At 41.7% G+C, this 20,087-nt stretch overlaps 3 long non-coding RNA genes across 3 annotated transcripts; 2 read left to right on the top strand and 1 right to left on the bottom strand.

Moving 5' to 3' along the window:
• Positions 1-3,191: 3,191 nt before the first annotated feature.
• LOC147376536 (uncharacterized) lies at positions 3,192-5,759 on the top strand. The gene is made up of 2 exons (XR_015161035.1): positions 3,192-4,540; positions 5,221-5,759. It is a non-coding gene; the product is annotated as an uncharacterized LOC147376536 (long non-coding RNA).
• Positions 5,760-11,363: 5,604 nt separating this feature from the next.
• Positions 11,364-12,597, bottom strand: LOC147376535 (uncharacterized). The gene is made up of 2 exons (XR_015161684.1): positions 12,467-12,597; positions 11,364-11,906 (listed from the first exon to the last, which is right to left on the bottom strand). It is a non-coding gene; the product is annotated as an uncharacterized LOC147376535 (long non-coding RNA).
• A 3,934-nt stretch (positions 12,598-16,531) lies between these two features.
• On the top strand, positions 16,532-17,928 carry LOC147376534 (uncharacterized). The gene is made up of 2 exons (XR_015161037.1): positions 16,532-16,708; positions 17,393-17,928. It is a non-coding gene; the product is annotated as an uncharacterized LOC147376534 (long non-coding RNA).
• The last annotated feature ends 2,159 nt before the right edge of the window (positions 17,929-20,087 follow it).

The following is a 20,087-nucleotide window of genomic DNA, read 5'->3' as shown; positions in this document are numbered from 1 at the left end:
TGATGGACATTAAGGTTGTTACCACACTTTGGCTACTGTGAGTACTGCTGCAGTGAACTTGGGAGTGCTAATATGTCTTAATTTAAATCAATTTAAATTTGATTTAAATTATTTTGGGTCAATGATTTAGATGTAGAATGGGTGAAACCTATGGTAGTTCTGTTCTTTCTGTTTTTAACTTTCTGAGTGACCTTCATATTCTTCATAATGGTCACACCATTGTGCCCTCCACTGCCAGGTACAAGGGTTCTTTTTTCCTCCATAAATAATCTCACCAACATTTGCTATTTTGCTTTTTTGATTCTAGTCATTTTCAAGGTGTGAAGTGATACATCATTGTGGTTTTGATTTGCATTTCCCTGATGATTAGCAGTGATATTAAACTCCTTTTCATGTACCTGTGGTTATATATATATATGTCTTCTTTAAAGAAAGCTCTATTGAAGTCCCTTACCTATTTAAAATTAAGGTTCTTAAATCTTTTTCTATTATGTTGTACGAGCTCCTTACATACTTTGAAAATTAACCCTTTATCATATATATGGGGCTCATATTTCCGTGGGCATTGTAACCAGAAAGAGTTAATTTTGAATTTACGCTGGATCAGCGTCTGTGATTTTAACCCTCATCTTGCCACTTTTGTTATTGTAGCATTCATAATGGACTGCTTTTGGGAGATAACCTGAGCTGTCTACCTGTGAGAGACTGTCAGTTCAGTTCAGTTCAGTTGCTCAGTCGTGTCTGACCCTTTGCAACCCCATGAATCACAGCACGCCAGACCTCCCTGTCCATCACCATCTCCCGGAGTTCACTGAGACTCACGTCCATCGAGTCGGTGATGTCATCCAGCCGTCTCATCCTCTGTCATCCCCTTTTCCTCCTGCCCCCAATCCCTCCCAGCATCAAAGTCTTTTCCAATGAGTCAACTCTTCCCATGAGGTGGGCAAAGTACTGGAGTTTCAGCTTCAGCATCATTCCTTCCAAAGAACACCCAGGGCTGATCTCCTTTAGCATGGATTGGTTGGATCTCCTTGCAGTCCAAGGACTCTCAAGAGTCTTCTCCTGCAGGGAGCGAGCTCCGCCCGTGGCAAAGGTCATGAGGAAGGAGGCTTGGCATACGCAAAGGCGGGACCAAGCCTCAGGCGTCTCCCTGGAAATTCTTGAGCATCTACCCCCAAAACCAGAGTCTGCCTACTTTATGCTTTGTGCTTTCACCTACACCTCTGACTTTACGGGGGGCTGTCCCCCACTACCTCTCTCTGAAAAAAGAGTTAGCTTACAGCTCCAGTTAATAATTCCTGGGTGTGACAGTGTTTCAACCTACAAACTCCTTTGGAAATCCTCTAGCCTGCCTGAATAGGTTTTTCCGGCCACATGTGATTGTTCAGAGCCTCCCAACTGTGAGAGGCAGGAGATATTCTAAACTGTCTAAACACAGATTGCTTTGAGTAGTTAAAAGATTGATTAGAAACTGTATTGGTGAAGGGTTTTTCACTTATTGGGCCAATGTTTGCTGCTAAGTCTCCATACTCCTTACCTACTGTGTCCTTGGCAGTGTATTGATTGATATAATGGGTGTATAGAAATGTAAGTAGTAGCCTCAATGTTTGTAACCTTAGACCCTTTTGTTAATTCTTTTCTTGATTGAGCCCACCTCACCTTTGCACTATAGGAATGCAGCTTTGTCCAGTGCTTTTTTGGAGGCTGGTGCCTGACTTTGGAATAATCACCTTTAGAGAGAGAGAAGTTTCTTAAAATGTTAACAGGCCTCCTGGCCAGAAGATGATGTAATTCACCTGAACTTTTGCATATGATAAGTTTGAAAGCCTGGCTTCTATTAGGACCAGGAACTTCTGTCCTTGCATGACTCCACCCCTTCCCCCATTATCCTCTATGCACAACTTAAGGTATAAAAACTACTTTGGAAAATAAAGTGCGGGCCTTGTTCACTGAAACTTGGTCTCCCCATGTCGCTCTCTCTCTCCAATTCTGGCTGAGTCTCCATCTGGAGCGCGGAACCTGCCATGCTTGCTAATTATGCCTGGGCTTCTAAGATCCGACCAGGGAGGCCTCAGTGTCTCCTCTCCTTCGGGAGAACGGAAGGACACCTGCGGCCTACGTAAGTGGTACAAACTTCTTGTCTTGAAGTTTTATTGATCTCCCGCGTAAACCAAGCTACTCAGCCTCTTTTCTCCACTAAATTTTCCTGCTGAGCTATCCTCATCCTATTACTCTTTATATCTTTGATAACATATTTAAATAAATAGGTCGGCGACGCCATCCCCGTTTCGAATACCCTGGATCAGCCGGGGCTGGTCCCTGGCATTCTCCAACACCACAGTTCAAAAGCATCAATAATTCAGTGCTTAGCTTTCTTCACAGTCCAACTCTCACATCCATACATGACCACTGGAAAAACCATAGCCTTGACTAGACGGACCTTTGTTGGCAAAGTAATGTCTCTGTTTTTCAATATGCTATCTAGGTTGGTTATAACTTTTCTTCCAAGGAGTAAGCATCTTTTAATTTCATGGCTTTCCATGCTAGGGGAAATTTGCAAGGACTGAGTAGTCTTTTACTTTGTTTCCTTACCTCCACCCCATTCCTGACCCATAAAAGAACCTGGCAACCAGACCCCAGATGATTATTTGGTGGCACTAACTCGTCATTATCTCAGCCAGTGGGTTCCTGAACAAAGTCCCTTTCTAGTCTAGATGGGCTTCCCTCATAGCTCAGTCAGTAAAGAATCTGCCTTCAAGAAATGAATCGCCAGTCCAGGTTCGATGCAGGATACAGGAAGCTTGGGGCTGGTGCACTGGGATGACCCAGAGGGATGGTATGGGGAGGGAGGTGGGAAGGGGCTTCAGGATTGGAAGCACATGTATACCCGTGGCAGATTCATGTTGATGTATGGCAAAACCAATACAATATTGTAAAGTAATTAGACTCTAATTAAAATAAATAACTTTAAATTTGAAAAAAGAATTTAGCCACAAAAGTAAATAAATAAATAAATAAATATGCCATCTAAAAAAAAGAATCTGCCTTCAGTGCAGGAGACTCGGGTTTTATTCCTGGGTGAAAAATGAAATTTTTCGTTTCTTTTTTTCCTTTTCCTAGTCTAGACACCTCATCTCAGATTCACTGCAGCAAGCGGAACAAGCTTGGACTTGGTAACAGACTATGTCACATGCCTTGTATTAGACATTTTGTTGTTTCCATAGCAAAATTTTGAGGCAAGTATAGCTCTTGTCTCTAATTTACAGCAGTGTTAGTAAGCTGATCTTCAGAGTGGTTGGGAAACATTTAATGTCACAAAGTACCGGTGCCTATAGATGTCTGCATACCCAGGGCACTCAAGGTCCCCCATGGAAGGCTTAGTGCTTAGTATTAGCTGAAGCGATGCTGCATTTCAACAAATTATACTAATAAATTCCTGATGGGTTCTATGTCATCCTTAGTTTATTTGTTTAGAGAAAAATATCCATGGATTGAATGGCGGGGCCAATGACTCGTGGAGCTTCATTCCTTGAGTATACTGAGAATGTCTGAAAAAACACTAAATGTCATTTCAAAAAACAAAAAAAAAATGGCAGGATAGAATCAATTGAATTAACTGTTGTAGGGTAAAGTGGCAAAGGATATTTGGGGAGTACTAGTGGAAAAGCTTCTTAATGGATAGAGCTCAGACATTGAGTCAATTTTGAAAATAATGAGAAGAGAGGAATTTGGGTTTCTAGTAGACTGCAAGTTGCTCATGGTCATGTGGCTGCAGAGACCAGATCAGTGTATACATCTGCAGAAGTAGAGCTTCAGTAAAGCATCTCAATTTGTGACCTTATGGTCCAGAAAACTGAAGGATCAAGTTTTCCTGTCGGGTCCATGAATGGAGCCATGTGAAAACACACCTGGCATGAGACTGCCAACACCAGAAACTAGAAAGTTAGAAAAACAAGATTGAGCTTTGTGGCCCCAAGTCATTTAATTGTCAAGAAAAGGCTAGAGACCAGTGAGGCATGGTGAAAGGAAGGTGGGTTTAAAAAAACTGTGGGTAGTGCTTAAGATATGTGAGATTAGTAAATCCCAGTCTCGACCATCAAGGGAAACAAAGCTGGGTGCTGGCAGGTGAAATGGAATAGGGAGGAAGTTTTACATAGCAGATTCTTGGGGGCTGGGGAGTGAAAGAATCACCAAGTCTGACAATGGAGGAACAACACTATTGTCAAAGAATTCCTCATATTTCCTAATCAGTGCATAACAATGGCACAGGGAGTATGTGACCAGGTCTCCATTGAATCACTCTGCACTTCCTTAGTGAAGGATAAAGAAGTCCATGGACAAGGGAGATTTGTGATATCAGCATGAGTGTGGCAATTTGTTTTTGAGATTGCAAGCATGTGGTATTTGGGGGTGGGAAACAAGTGCATCGTGCCAGTCCTGGGATGTTCCCCCTGGGTGGGGCTGCCTGGTCCTTATAAAAGGAGTCTCCATCACAGTGCTGTCGTTGTCGTGAAGGTCATAGGGATCTTTGGAGCCTCTGGTGAGCACAACTCTTAGAGATCTTGACGGAACTTGGGTGTTGGGTTTAATTTGGGGGTAGAAGTGGCTTTAACTGAAGCAATTAGTGCTCTGTATGGGAAAAAGAAGATAATGAGGATTAAGGGAGAAATTTTTGGTATTTGGTCATGTATGCGATCTTAAATGTGAGGAGAAAATGGAGTCAGAGGCACAGTCTTAACCTGAGAGAGAGTAGGGGGGATGAGATACTGTGCTACAGCACAGCACACATTAGTTCCAAATGCCCCCTTCTCAGCATCCAATCCCATTGAGTGCCTAGTTTGAGCCTTTGCATTTCTCCTCAGAAGCCCACAGTCAGGTCAGCTTGTCCAGCAACCAAGACCTGATGGGAGAAATAAGTAGAGATTTGTTTGGGGATTCGCTACAAGTTTATTAACCAGATTCTTCTTCAGAGTATGTTTGTATTCGTACAACACCTGTGTAGGTAATTTTGTTTTAGAAAATGGTAGAAGGAGACACTAATCAGAAAAGACTGAAGATGAGGGCAAGAGATACTAAAAAAGAATGGTGATGAAGCTATAAAAAACCATAAAGACTGTATTAGGAATCAAGAAGTGTCCTTAGTGACGGAAGGGTTGTTGGCACAGCTAAATGTTCTACCGATCGGACTCTCTGCTATGAAGAAAGTTGTCTGTATTTCAGATTCTTTGAGACCCAGGAAGCATGTCTAACCATCCGCATCCCCATCCGCATCCGCATCAACATCAGCATCAGCATCAGCATCACCATCAGTGCAAGGAGCCCTGCCATCCACCTCCAAAAGTGTGCCCACCCAACTGCCATGAGCCTTGCCCACCTCATCCATGCCCACATCCACTGAGCCAGAAGAAATGCCCTCCTGGGCCACCATGCCCACCATGCAAGCAGAAGTGTCCACCCAAGTGGAAGTAACAGCACCAGATTTCATCTGGACCAAGAAACAAGATCCAGGCTCTCCCATTGTCCTCCCTTTGGCCATGGTGATGGATTGCATCTTCCTTAATCTCCCTCCTGGACTGACAGCTGGCAGAGAATAGGCTTGCTTCCTGAAGCTGACACCACGTTGTTGGAAGAGCAGCAGGATCATCGCTTGATCTCTCTTTGCCATCTGTGTGTCTGTATCTGCATTGTGATCTCTACCCCATGAGCAATTAGCATGTCTATTCTTTGCTTCTCCAATAAAGCATATTCATTGTCCATTATGTATTTCTATCTTTCATTTTTTTGCATATAGTGTTTTTCATCTCTTCTGTCAACTACAAGTATTCTTCTGAGTGTTCCATTTCATTCCCATTGGATTATCAGATTTAGACTTTTCCCTCATTGAGTTCAGCTTTGCCTGAAGTATGTATGTTTGGAATGGATCCATCAAGGAATTCCTTCTTTGGGTTCAGACTTCTTTCTATCTTTGTCTACCTTGAAGACCCTGAAAAGAATTGAATTCTCTCAGTCTCAGTTTCTTTATTTGTAAAACCAGTAGGCAGACTCTATTCAACTCAGTGTACACATAGAAGTTAATTTATTCACAAATGTTTCCCAATTATTAACACATGCCAGGCAGTCTCTTATGCGCTAGGGACATGAGGATGGTGACTAAAGTCCTTTTTCCATCTAAGCTCTTGAAATGAGTTTGCACAAACACACACATACACACGCACATGTGCAGATACAAGGCAAATAATAGTGATGCCTGGGGGTATTTTAGAGACAACTGTGTAGAAAAGGTTTTCCAAAGTGACTTTTAGGGCAAAGACTTGAGTGAAGAGAAGAGTGAGCCTTGAGTATCTGGGGTACACTGTACCAGTGAGAGGCGATGGTGAGTGCTGAGGCAGGGCAGAGTAACTGCAGGGAGAACAGTCATCAGAGAGACAATGTCTCCAAATGGGGTTGAAGGCATTGGATCTGAAAGATGTGTCAAAGATTTTGATAATTTATTCACAGTTTTCCAGCCATACTAGGCTGAAGTTCAAAGTCTCAACTTTAGGTGATTCTCTACTTTCACATCTATTTTCTTTTAACTGAAAGTACATATGATCTGTTAAAGACAGTTTTTAAAAATCGTAAAAAGGACTAAGGAATATACGTATACCTATGGCTGAGCGCTGAAGAATTGATGCTTTTGAACTCTGGTGTTAAAGAAGACTCTTGCGAGTTCCTTGGACTGCAAGGAAATCCAACCAGTCCTTTCTAAAGGAGATCAGTCCTGGGTGTTCATTGAAAGGACTGATACTGAGGCTGAAACTTCAATACGTTGGCCACTTCATGCGAAGAGTTGACTCATTGGAAAAGACCCTGATGCTGGGAAGGATTGGGGCCAGGAGGAGAAGGTGTTGACAGAGGATGAGATGGCTGGATGGCATCACCAACTCTATGCACATGAGTTTGGGTGACCTCTGGGAGTTTGCGATGGACAGGGAGGCCTGGCATGCTGCAGTTCATGGGGTGGCAAAGAGTCGGACACGACTGAGTGACTGAACTGAACTGAACTGATGGCTGATTCACGTTGAGGTTTGTCAGAAAACAGCAAAATCCCGTAAAGCAAGTCTTCATCAATAAAAATTAAATTAATTTAAAAAATTAATTCTTTTGCAAAGCAAAAATTTATTTTATGAGAGTGATGATATGAAAGGAAGCTCTATTATTAAGAGTGTTCCCATCTTATAGGGAAGTGGACTCCATTAAATTCCATCACCTTATAGGTAACAAAATGCGTAGAGAATTTTACTGTTGTTGTGATTCCAACACTAAAAAGACCTGATTTTATTTTTACGGGTGTTGACTTTGACCTCATGGATAGGCCTCTGGCCTAATATTATTAACACTATTCCCTCCCCAATTTTGTCTTGAATAAAAACAAGAAAAAGGAAAAGAAAAAATAAATTTTTTTTATTTTAGGAGAACATGATCTACACATTCAGAAAGTTCATAAAGCTTTGCTGTATGAAGTGGATAATCATAGACTGATCTCTTTATTGTCAAGAAACATGAAGTTAAGAAAAAGAAAAATACCAACCCTTCAAAAGACCCAAGTTTTCTTATTAAATTGCATCCCATACCTTGTCCACTAGAAGTGACCACAATCATGACTCCTAATAATCACTTTCTTGCTTTTTCTTTATGGGTTTTAACTACTGAGAAGCAAAAAGCTAAGGAGAAAAGGAAAGATATAAACATCTGAAAGCAGAGTTCCAAAGAATAGCAAGAAGAGATAAGAAAGCCTTTTTCAGCGATCAATGCAAAGAAATAGAGGAAACAACAGAATGGGAAAGACTAGAGATCTCTTCAAGACAATCAGAGATACCAAAGGAACATTTCATCCAAAGATGGGCTCGATAAAGGACAGGAATGGTATGGACCTAACAGAAGCAGAAGATATTAAGAAAAGGTGGCAAGAATACACAGAAGAACTGTACAAAAAAGATCTTCACAACCCAAATATTCACGATGGTATGATCACTCACCTAGAGCCAGACATCCTGGAATGTGAAGTCAAGTGGGCCTTAGAAAGCATCACTACGAACAAAGCTAGTGGAAGTCATGGATTCCAGTTGAGCTATTCCAAATCCTGAAAGATGATGCTGTGAAAGTGCTGCACTCAATATGCCAGCACATTTGGACAACTCAGCAGTGGCCACAGCACTGGAAAAGGGCAGTTTTCATTCCAATCCCAAAGAAAGGCAATGCCAAAGAATGCCTAAACTACCACACAATTGGACTCATCTCACACGCTAGTAAAGTAATGCTCAAAATTCTCCAAGCCAAGCTTCAGCAATATGTGAACTGTGAACTTGCTGATGTTCAAGCTGGTTTTAGAAAAGGCAGAGGAACCAGAGATCAAATTGCCAACATCCGCTGGATCATGGAAAAAGCAAGAGAGTTCCAGAAAAGCAATATTTCTGCTTTATTGACTATGCCAAAGCCTTTGAGTGTGTGGATCACAATCAACTGTGGAAAATTCTGAAAGAGATGGGAATACCAGACCACCTGATCTGCCTCTTGAGAAATTTGTATGCAGGTCAGGAAGCAACAGTTAGAACTGGACATGGAACAATAGACTGGTTCCAAATAGGAAAAGGAGTTCGTCAAGGCTGTATATTCTCACCCTGTTTATTTAACTTCTATGCAGAGTACATCATGAGAAACACTAGACTGGAAGAAACACAAGCTGGAATCAAGAGTGCAAGGAGAAATATCAATAACCTCAGATATGCAGTTGATACCACCCTTATGGCAGAAAGTGAAGAGGAACTCAAAAGCCTCCTGATGAAGGTGAAAGTGGAGAGTGAAAAAGTTGGCTTAAAGCTCAACATTCAGAAAACGAAGATCATGGCATCCAGTCCCACCACTTAATGGGAAATAGATGGGGAAACAGTGGAAACAGTGTCAGGCTTTATTTTTCTGGGCTCCAAAATCACTACAGATGGTGACTGTAGCCATGAAATTAAAAGACACTTACTCCTTGGGAGGAAAGTTATGACCAACCTAGATAGCATATTGAAAAGCAGAGCCATTACTTTGCCAACAAAGGTTCGTCTAGTCAAGGCTATGGTTTTTCCTGTGGTCATGTATGGATGTGAGAGTTGGACTGTGAAGAAGGCTGAGCGCCGAAGAATTGATGCTTTTGAACTGTGGTGTTGGAGAAGACTCTTGAGAGTCCCTTGGACTGCAAGGAGATCCAACCAGTCCATTCTGAAGGAAATCAGCTCTGGGATTTCTTTGGAAGGAATGATGCTAAAGCTGAAACTCCAGTACTTTGGCCACCTCATGCAAAGAGTTGACTCATTGGAAAAGACTCTGATGTTGGGAGGGATTGGGGGCAGGATGAGAAGGGGACGACAGAGGATGAGATGGCTGGATGACATCAATGACTCGATGGACATGAGTCTGAGTGGACTCCGGGAGTTGGTGATGGACAGGGAAGCCTGGCGTGCTGTGATTCATGGGGTCACAAAGAGTCAGACACGACTGATCAACTGATCTGATCTGATAGGAATATCTCAAAAATTATAGTTAAGTTACTAGCGTTTTCACTACATAAATGGTATTATACTGTATACCTTATTTTTGTCTCTCATCCTTCAGTTGACACTATGTAGCTTTGGCCTATCCACTAGTGAAGTTTAGTATGTCATTGTGTGACTATACAGCACTTCATTTCTCTCCTTGTTGTACTGTTGGTTGACCTCAAAGTTGTTTCCTTTTTGGAGCTGTTAGGAACACTAGGACGTTTTCCTCATGTCTGTTAGTGCACATGTTCACACATTTCTCTAGGCGATGTTCCCGAAGTATCTCACTTCTACTTTTACAGATGATGCCAAACTGTTTTCCCAAGTACTGGCAACAATTCCAGACTCCTCCCAGAGGTGTTGTGTATTTGCTGCTTGTCCTGTGTCTTAATTAAATTAGTTTGTCATTTCCAGACTTTTGAAGGCTGTACCCATCAGGTTTGCATTTTGAATACTCTTTATTTAATGTTAGTGACTTTCAGAAGTTCTAAAAATAACTTTGTTGGCCATATGAAGGCATTTTCTTTGTAAAGTGACTGTTGTCCAGTTTTCTATTCACTGTGCTGTTTATGACTGACTTTATGAGTTATTTACATATTTTGGATACTGATTTTTAATAACAGTTAGCCTAACCCATGGCAGCTAAGATTTTCTCCTGTGTTTTCCTCTAGAAATTGTAGAGTCTTGGATCTTAAGTTGTAGTCTGTGATACAATTTGAGTTAATATTTATATGGTGTTAGGTAAAGGCAAAGCTTCAATTATTCTTGTATCAGTATCCAACAGTTTGAGTAGCATTTAGTGACAAGGTTATTTTTCATCTGTTGAATTACCAAGACACCCTTGTTGAAAATCAGTTGACCATGTATCGTGTGGATCTATGTTTGGATGTTCTATTATTGCATTGATCTCTGTGTCTTTTCTTATGGGATAGCATCCTGTCTTAATTAGTGCAGCTCTATAATGCAATCCTCCAATTCATTCAGCAATTTTGATTTATCTTTAATTTATAGTTGAGAATTGCATAGATATAAAATTTGAGACTGTTAGGCCATCAGCATAGTATGGCTGTCAAACTATGAATAAATAATGAAAATCATTACTAAATCTTTGGATCCCAAAGAATCTCTCTGACCCCATTTGGAGGCAGTGTCTCCTTGATCACTGTCCTTTCTGTGGTTAATTTCCTCTGCCTTAGCACTTGCCCTCACCTCTCATGATACAATGTATCCCAGATACACTCAAAGCTCACTCATTTCATCACTCAGGTCATTGCCCAAAAAGCCACTTTGGAAGGGCTTTTCTCCAAATTTTCTCTAACATATACACACGCAGAACCATTATTTGTCTTCTGCGTATGTTTGTGTGTGTGTGTGTAAAATGCCCCCAAGAATTTAGATGGACAAGGACACTGGTAACCATTATCATGTCCCTAGCATATAAGTGATGGCCTGGCGTGTATCAATAACTAGGAAACATTTGTGTATATATTAATTTCTATGAGTACCCTGAGTTGAATACATTCATTCCTAATTTTCTCAGGTAAGGAAACTGAGGCTGAGAGAATTCAGTTCTTTTAAGGGTCCTACAAGGAAGAGAGATAGACATGTTTGAAACCAGTGAAAGAATTCCATGATGGATCCAATCCAAAGACATTTCAGGCAAAGCTGAACTCAATGAAGAAAAAGTCTAACTCTGAAAATCCAATGGGAATGAAAAGGAACACTGAGAAGAATACCTGTAGTTGACAGGAGACATTAAAAACACAAAGTGCAAAAGAAAAACATAGAAGAAATGTGGACTCAATTATGACACAGGCTTTATTGGAGAAGTAAAAATAGACACACTAATTACACATGGGGTGGAGATCACAACATGGATTACAGACGGGCACATGGCAAAGAGCGATCAGGCGATGATTCTGCTGCTCTTTATCCAACAAGGAGTTGTCAGCTTCAGGAAGCAAGCCTTTTCTCTGTCAGCTGTCGGTCGAGGAGGGAGGTTGAGGAAAATGCAGTCGGTCACCATGGCTGAAGGGAGGACAACGGGAGAGCCTGGATCTTGTTGTTTCTTGGTCCAGATGAAATCTGGTGCTGTTACTTCCACTTGGGTGGACACTTCTGCTCGCATGGTGGGCATGGTGGCCTAGGATGGCATTTCTGCTGGCTCACTGGAGGTGGGCATGGATGAGGTGGGCAAGGCTCATGGCACTTGGGTGGGCACACTTTTGGAGGTGGATGGCAGGGCTCCTTGCACTGATGGTGATGCTGATGCTGATGTGGATGCGGATGTGGATGAGGATGCGGATGCGGATGGTGAGACATCCTTCCTGGGTCTCAAGGAATCTGAAATACAAAACAGACAGCATTGTTCTTAACAGAAAGTCCTATTCTTCCACTAATAGGGAGCCCTCTTCTACCACTTTCCAAAGAAAAAATTACTTACACAAGTGCTGTGTGAATACAAACACACTCTGAAGACGAATAATCAGGATGTGAAACTTCTAGCCAATCTCAAAACACATCTCTACTAATTTCTCCCTTGAGGTCCTGTTTGCTGATCTAACTGACTTGACTGTTGGCTTCCAAGGAAAAATGCAAAGGCCCATCAGCGCTCAGTGGGACTGCAGGCTGAGAAGGCTTCATTTGCAATGAATGCAGGGTGCACTGAGACACGGCATCTCATCTCCCTGACTCTCCCTAGGTTAAGATTGTGCCGCTGACTCCATTCTTCTCGACACATTTAAGAGCATAAAGATGTCAAGAAGAAGTACTGAAAACTACCCCTAAATTCTTATTATCTTCTTATTCCCATAGAGAGCACTAATTTGTTAAAATACAGACACTTCTACCCTAAGATTATACCCTACGACACGAGTGCTAAAAACCTCTAAAATTGTACTCACCAGAGGCTCCAAAGAAGACCTATGACTGAGTAGCACAAAGATAGCAGCACGGTGGTAGAGACTCCTTTTATATGGACCAGGCAGCTCCACCCAGAGGGAATATCCCAGATCTGGCATGATGCACTTGTTTCCCACCCCAAATACCATGTGCTTGCAGTCTCAAAAATAAATTGTCACACTCATGCTGATATCACAAAGCTCCATTGCCATGGACTTCCTCACCCTTCACTGAGGCAGTGCAGAGTGAGTCACTCAATACATTGTCTCAAAGCCCCAGTGCCAATATCATGCACCAGTTAGGAAATATGAGGAATTCCTTGACAATGGTACTGCTCCTCCATGGTTAAGATTGTGCTTCCCACATTCCCCAGCTCCCTACGCATCTGGTATGGAAAACTTACTACCCCATTCCATTTCAGCTTCAGCACCCAGCTTTGTCTCCCTCAATGGTCATGACTAGGGTTTACTGAATGCACATATCATAACCCCCACCCACAGTTTTTCTAAATTCCTCTTATACCACGTTCTACTTACCTCTGGGCTTTTCTTGACAATTAAATGACTTAACCATGGCCACAGAGTCTATCATGATTTTCCAGTATGAACAGTCTCATTTCAGTTGTGTTTTCACATGGCTCCATAGTGGACTTGAACAGGACAACATGATCCCTCAGGTTTCTCAGCCATAAGCTCATGGAATGGGGTCCCTTCATGAAATTCTACTTTTTCTGCCACATGACCATGAGTCACCCTGGTCTAGTGTTGTTTGATGCTGTTCAGTTGCTCATTCGTGTCCAACTCTTTGCGACCCCATGGACTGCAGCATGCCAGACTTCCTTGTCCTTCACTATCCCCCAGAGTTTGCTCAAACTCATGTCCATTGACACCATCAAACCATCTCATCTTCTGTCATCCCCTTCTCCTTCTGCCTTCAATATTTCCCAACATCAACATCTTTTCCAAGGAGTTGGCTCTTCACATCAGTAGGCCAAAATATTGGAGTTTGAGCTTCAATATCAGTCCTTCCAATGAATATTCAGAGTTGATTTCCTTTAGGATTGACTGGTTTGCTCTCCTTGGTGTCCAAGGGGCTCTCATGTGTCTTCTCCAGCACCACAGTTCAAAAGCGTCTGTTCTTCAGTGCTCCGCCTTCTTTATGGTCCAACTCTGACATCCATACATGACCACTGGAAAAACCATAACTTTGAGTATAGGGACCTTTGTCAGCAAAGTGATGTCTCTGCTTTTTGATACACTGTCTAGGTTTGGTATACTTTTCTTCCCATGAGCAAGCATCTTTTAATTTCATGAATGCAGTCTCAGTCCTCAGTGATTTTGGAGCTCAAGAAAATAAAGTCTGTCACTGTGTTCATTTTCCCCCCATCTATTTCCCATGAAGTGATGGGATTGAATGCTATGATCTTATGAATGTGGAGTTTGAAGCCAACTTTTTCACTCTCCTCTTTCACTTTCATCAAGAGGATCTTTAGTTCATCTTTGCTTTCTGCCCTAAGGGTGGCGTCATCTTCATACTTGAAGTTATTGATATTTCTCTTGCAATCTTGATTCCAACTTGTGCTTCATCCAGTCCAGAATTTTGATGATGTACTCTACATATAAGTTAAATAAGCGGGGTGACAATATACTGCCTTTACTTACTCCTTTCCCTGTTTTAAACCAGTTCATTTTTCCATGTCCGGTTCTTACTGTTGCTTGTTGGTCTGCTGCTTCTTGGTCTGCTAGAACCCCAAATTCCTCTCTTCTCATTATCTTCAAAATTCTCTCAATATCTGGACTGTATCCATTTAAAAGTTTTTCCACTGAATTCAGTTCAGTTGCTGAAATGTTTCCGACTCTTTGTGACCCCATGAATTGCAGCACGCCAGGCCTCCCTGTCTATCACCAACATCCGGAGTTCACCAAACTCATGTGCATTGAGTAGGTGATACCATCCAGACATCTTATCCTCTGTCGTCCCCTTTTCCTCCCACCCCCAATTCCTCCCAGCATCAGAGTCTTTTCTAATGAATCAACTCTTTGCATGAGTTGGCCAAAGTACTGGAGTTTCAGCTTCAGCATCAGTCCTTCTAATGAACACCCAGGACTGATCTCCTTTAGGATGGACTGGTTGGATCTCCTTGCAGTCCAAGAGACTCTCAAGAGTCTTTTCCAATGCCACAGTTCAAAAGCATCGATTCTTTGGCGCTCATCTTTCTTCACAGTCCAACTCTCACATCGATGCATGACTACTCGAAAAACAATAGCCTTCACTAGATGGACCTTTGTTGACAAAGTAATGTCTCTGCTTTTGAATATGCTGTCTAGGTTGGTCATAACTTTCCTTCCAAGGAGTAAGTGTCTTTTAATTTCATGGCTGCACCCACCATCTACAGTGATTTTGGAGCCCCCACAAGTGAAGTCTGACACTGTTTCCACTGTTTCCCCATCTATTTCCCATGAAGTGATGGGACCAGATGCCATGATCTTAGTTTTCTGAATGTTGAGCTTTAAGCCAACTCTTTCACTCTCCTCTTTCACTTTAATCAAGGGGCTTTTTAGGTCCTCTTCACTTTCTGCCATAAGGGTGGTGTCATCTGCATATCTGAGGTTATTGATATTTCTCCTGGCAATCTTGATTCCAGCATGTACTTCTTCCAGCCCAGCGTTTCTCATGATGTCCTCTGCATAGAAGTTAAATAAGCAGGGTGACAATATACAGCCTTGACGTACTCTTTTTCCTATTTGGAACCAGTCTGTTGTTCCATGTGCAGTTCTAACTGTTGCTTCCTGAACTGCATACAGGTTTCTCACAAGGCAGGACTGATGCTGAGGCTGAAGCGCCAATAATTTGGCCACTTAATGCGAAGAAGTGACTTATTGAAATATATCTTGATTTCGGGAAAGATTGAAGCAGGAGGAAAGGGAATGATATAAGATGAGACATTTGGATGTCATTACCAACTCGATGGACATGAGTCTGAGCAAGTTCTGGGAGGTGGTGATGGACAGGAAAGTCTGGGGTACTGCAGTTTCATGGGGTCGCAAAGAGTCAGACATGACTGAGTGACTGGACTGAACTGAACTGAACTGATAGCCAAGGTACTCAAGTTTTCCCCTGAAAGGCATAGTAAATATTATGAGCTGAAGTGTTACTGTCGGTCAACAAATTACACTAATAAATTATGAATGGGTTCCATTTCACCCCTATTTTTTTCATTTAAGGAACAATCCACATGGATTGAATGGCTGAATCAATGATTCATGGAGGTTCATCCCCTGAGTGTACTAAGAATGTCTGGAAACACACTAAGTGTCATTTAAAGTAAATAACCTGATCGAGTCAATTGAATTAACTGTTGTAGGGGAAAGAAGTGCAAGATATTTAGGGAGTATTAGTGGAAAAGCTTCTAAATGCATATAGCCCAGACACTGAGTTCATTTTGAAGATAATGAGAGGAGAGGAATTTGGGTTTCTAGTAGACCACAAATGACTCAGATCATGGGTCTTCAGAGTTCAGATCAGTGCATAAATCTGCAAAAGTAGAGCTTCAGGAAGGGGTCGGAGGTTGTGATTTATGGCCTAAGAAACTGAGGGATCACGTTGTCCTGTTCAAGTCCGTGTATGGAGCCATATGAAAGCACATCTGACATGAGACTGCTTGCACTAAAAAATCAAGGTAGATTTTTTGGCCAGGTTTAAGTCACTTAAATGTCAAGAAGCAGTATATGGTACAAGGTGAGTTTAGAAAAGCTGGAGGTAGGAGTTAAAATACGTGCAGTTAGGAAACTCTGGTCTCTGTCATCAATGGACAAAAAGCCGGGTGCTGACAGATGAAATGGAATGGGGTAGTAAGTTTTAGTACCAGTGCTTGGGGAGCTGGCAAGAGGGGGAAGCAACATCTCTAACTATGGAAGAATAGCACCATTCTCAAGCATTCCTCATATTCCCTAAATGGTGCACGATATAGGTAGAGGAAGTATGAGACAAAGTCTCAAATGAATCACTCTGTAATTCCTCACTGAAGGGTGAGCAAGTCCATGGACAAGGGAACTGTGTGATATCAGTATGACTGGGGCATTGATTTTTGAGATTGCAAGCACGTGGAATTTGGTTGGGAAACAAGTGCATCATGCCGGTCCTGGGATGTTCCCCCTGCGTTGAGCTGCCTGGTCCTTATAAAAGGAGTCTCCATCACAGTGCTGTCATTGTCCTGATGGTCATAGGGATCTTTGGAGCCTCTGGTGAGCACAACTCTTAGATCTTTTTGGAACTTGGGTTTTGGGATTAATCTGGGAGTAGAAGTGGCTTTAACTGAAGCAATTAGAGCTCTGTATGGGAAAAAGAAGATAATGAGGATTTAGGGGTAAATTTTTGGTATTTGGTCATGTATGCAATCTTAAAAGTGAGGAGAAAATGGAGTCAGAGGCACAGTCTTAACCTGAGAGAGAGTAGGGGGGATGAGATACTGTGCTACAGCACAGCACACATTAGTTCCAAATGCCCCCTTCTCAGCATCCAATCCCATTGAGTGCCTAGTTTGGGCCTTTGCATTTCTCCTCAGAAGCCCACAGTCAGGTCAGCTTGGCTAGCAACCAAGACCTGATGGGAGAAATAAGTAGAGATTTGTTTGGGGATTGGCTACAAGTCTATTATCCAGCTTATTCTTCAGAGTATGTTTGTATTCGTACAACACCTTGTAGGTAATTTTGTTTTAGAAAGTGGTAGAAGCAAAGCCTAATCAGAAAAGACTGAAGATCTGAGGGTAAGAGTTACTAAAAAAAGAAGGGTGAAGTAGCTCTAAAAAAACATAAAGTTTGCATTAGGAATCCAGAAGAGTCCTTAGTGACGGGAGGGTTGTTGGCACAGCTAAATGTTCTACCAATCAGACTCATAGGTATTAAGAAAGTTGTCTGTTTGTATTTCAGATTCCTTGAGACCCAGGAAGGATGTCTCACCACCAGCATCCGCATCCCCATCCGCATCAGCATCAGCATCAGCATCACCATCAGTGCAAGGAGCCCTGCCATCCACCTCCAATAGTGTGCCCACCCAAGTGCCATGAGCCTTGCCCACCTCATCCATGCTCACCTCCACTGAGCCAGAAGAAATGCCCTCCTGGGCCACCATGTCCACCATGTGAGCAGAAGTGTCCACCCAAGTGGAAGTAACAGCACTGGATTTCATCTGGACCAAGAAACAAGATCCAGGCTTTTCCATTTCCTCCCTTCGGCCATGGTGACAGACTGCATCTTCCTTAATCTCCCTCCTCAATCGACAGTAGGCAAAGGAAAGGCTTGCTGCCTGAAGCTGACACCACGTTGTTGGAAGAAGAGCAGCAGGATCATCGCTTGTACTCTCTGTGCCATGTGCCTGTCTGTATCCACGTTGTAATCCCTACCCCATGAGCAATTAGTGGGTCTATTCCTTTGCTTCTCCAATAAAGCATATTCATAGACCATTATGTATTTTTCTTTCTTTCTTTCTTTTTTTTTTTTTTTTTTGCAAATAGTGTATTTCCTCTCTTCTGTCAGCTACAAGTATTCTTCTGAGTGTTCCTTTTCATTCCCTTTGGATTATCAGAATTAGAATGTTCCATCATTGAGTTCAGCTTTGTCTGAAATATGTCTTTTGCACTGGATCCATCAAAGAATTCCTTCATTGGCTTCTGATTTGTTTCTATCTTTGTCTACCTTGAAGACCCTGAAAAGAACTGAATTCTCTCAGTCTCAGGTTCCTTATTTGTAAAACCAGTAGGCAAGAATCTATTCAGCTCCGTGTACTCATAGAAATTAATGTAATCACAAATGTTTCCTCATTATTAACACATGCTGGGCAGTCTCTTATGTGCTAGGGACATGAGGATGCTGCCCAAAGTCCTTTTTCCATCAGACCTCCTGTAGGCATTTTGCACAAACACACACACACACACACACACACACACACGCACATACAAGGCAAATAATAGTGATGCAGGGGGAATGTTAGAGACAACTATGTAGAAAAGCTCTTCGAAAGTGGCTTTTAGGGCAAAGACTTGAGTGAAGAGATGAGTGAGCCTTGAGTATCTGGGGTACACTGTACCAGTGAGAGATGGCAAGTGCTGAGGCAGGGCAGAGTAACTGCAGGGAGAACAGTCATCAAAGAGGCAATGTCTCCAAATGGGGTTGAAGACATTGGATCTGAAAGATGTATTAGAGATTTTGATAATTCATTCACAGTTTTCTAGCCATACTATGCTGAAGTTCAGAGTCTCAACTTTCTATGTAATTCTCTACTATCACATCTGTTTTCTTTTAACTGAAAGTACATATGATCTTTTAAAGACATTTTTTTGAAAATGGTTAAAAGGGCTAAGGAATATATTAATTCTTTGGCAAAAAAATGTATTTCATGAGAGTGACTATATGAAAAGCAGGTCTATTATTAAACATGTTCTCATATTAGAGGGAAGTTGACTCCATTAATTTCCATCACCTTATAGGTAACAAATGCATAAAGAATTTTACTGTTGTTGTGCTTCCAACACTAAGAAGAAGTGATTTTATTTTTAGGAGGGTTGACTTTGTACTCTTGAACAGGGCTCTGGCCTAATATTATTGACATGATTCCCTCCCCAATTTTGTCTTGAAGAAAAACAGGAAAAAAGAAAACAAAAAATAAACTTTTGTTTGATTTTAGGAGAACATAATCAACACATTCAGAAAGTTCATAAACCTTTGCTCTATGAAGTGGATGATTATAGATTGATCTCTTTATTGTTAAGAAACATGAAGATAAGAAAAAGAACAATACCAACCCTTCAAAAGATGCACGTTTCCTAATAAATTTATACCCCATACCTTCTCTACTAGAAATGACCACAGTCATGTTTCTGAGATCACAGATCCTACAGTCAGCCTTCCTGAGTTCACTCCATGGTTCTGCTGCTTAACAACTGTATGATCTTGGGTAATTTGCTTAAGGTCTCTGTGTCTCATTTTAAGGTCTCATTTTCTTCACTTTAAAAGTGGGAATAATAATAGTACTCATTTTATAGGTTAGCTTGGGAGCCTTACATTTATACGTATATATAAAGCACTTAGAACTGTGTCAGCGCACAGAAAGCACAATGAGGATCAGATGTTACTGCCAGTGCATCAGAACTGCTCAGCCCATGAGCATACCTTGTCAGTGTGGTTACTTTTTAATCTATGAATTTAATGCCTTGGCCCCTATGCCACTTAAAGAAGCAGTACTTTTCTCATTACAGTTGAGATAATCTTATAGTTTGCAGCATAATTAGCCTACGTCTTTCCTGTATTAGATTTTTGCTTTGGCATCTTAAGTTGTCTCCTCTTCGCACTCCTCACCCTCCCCTTCTTCTGTTCCTCTATCTTCTTTGTCTCTTCTTCCTGTTCCTCTTTTCCTCATTCTTTTGGGAATTCACAGTCTGCTGGCACAGCAAGTTGTGTGTTCTTTCAAGCTTATGAGGGACAATTATTGGACAACACTACAAATCAGGACTTGATTAATTGTTGGTGGGTTGTCTGGACTTGAGAAAGTGATTTAAAATGTTAATAACTAAGATTAATTTAAAAATGTGTAGTGTTGCAAATCTACAGTCATCCAGCCAGTATGGTA

This window comes from Bos grunniens, chromosome 3 (genome assembly GCF_055505025.1).
Source record: "Bos grunniens cultivar Pamir isolate PY7600 chromosome 3, Bosgru_T2T1.0, whole genome shotgun sequence".
Lineage (NCBI taxonomy): Eukaryota > Metazoa > Chordata > Mammalia > Artiodactyla > Bovidae > Bos > Bos grunniens.
Note: the sequence above shows the minus strand (reverse complement) of the source record. Positions and strands in the feature narration are given on the sequence as shown.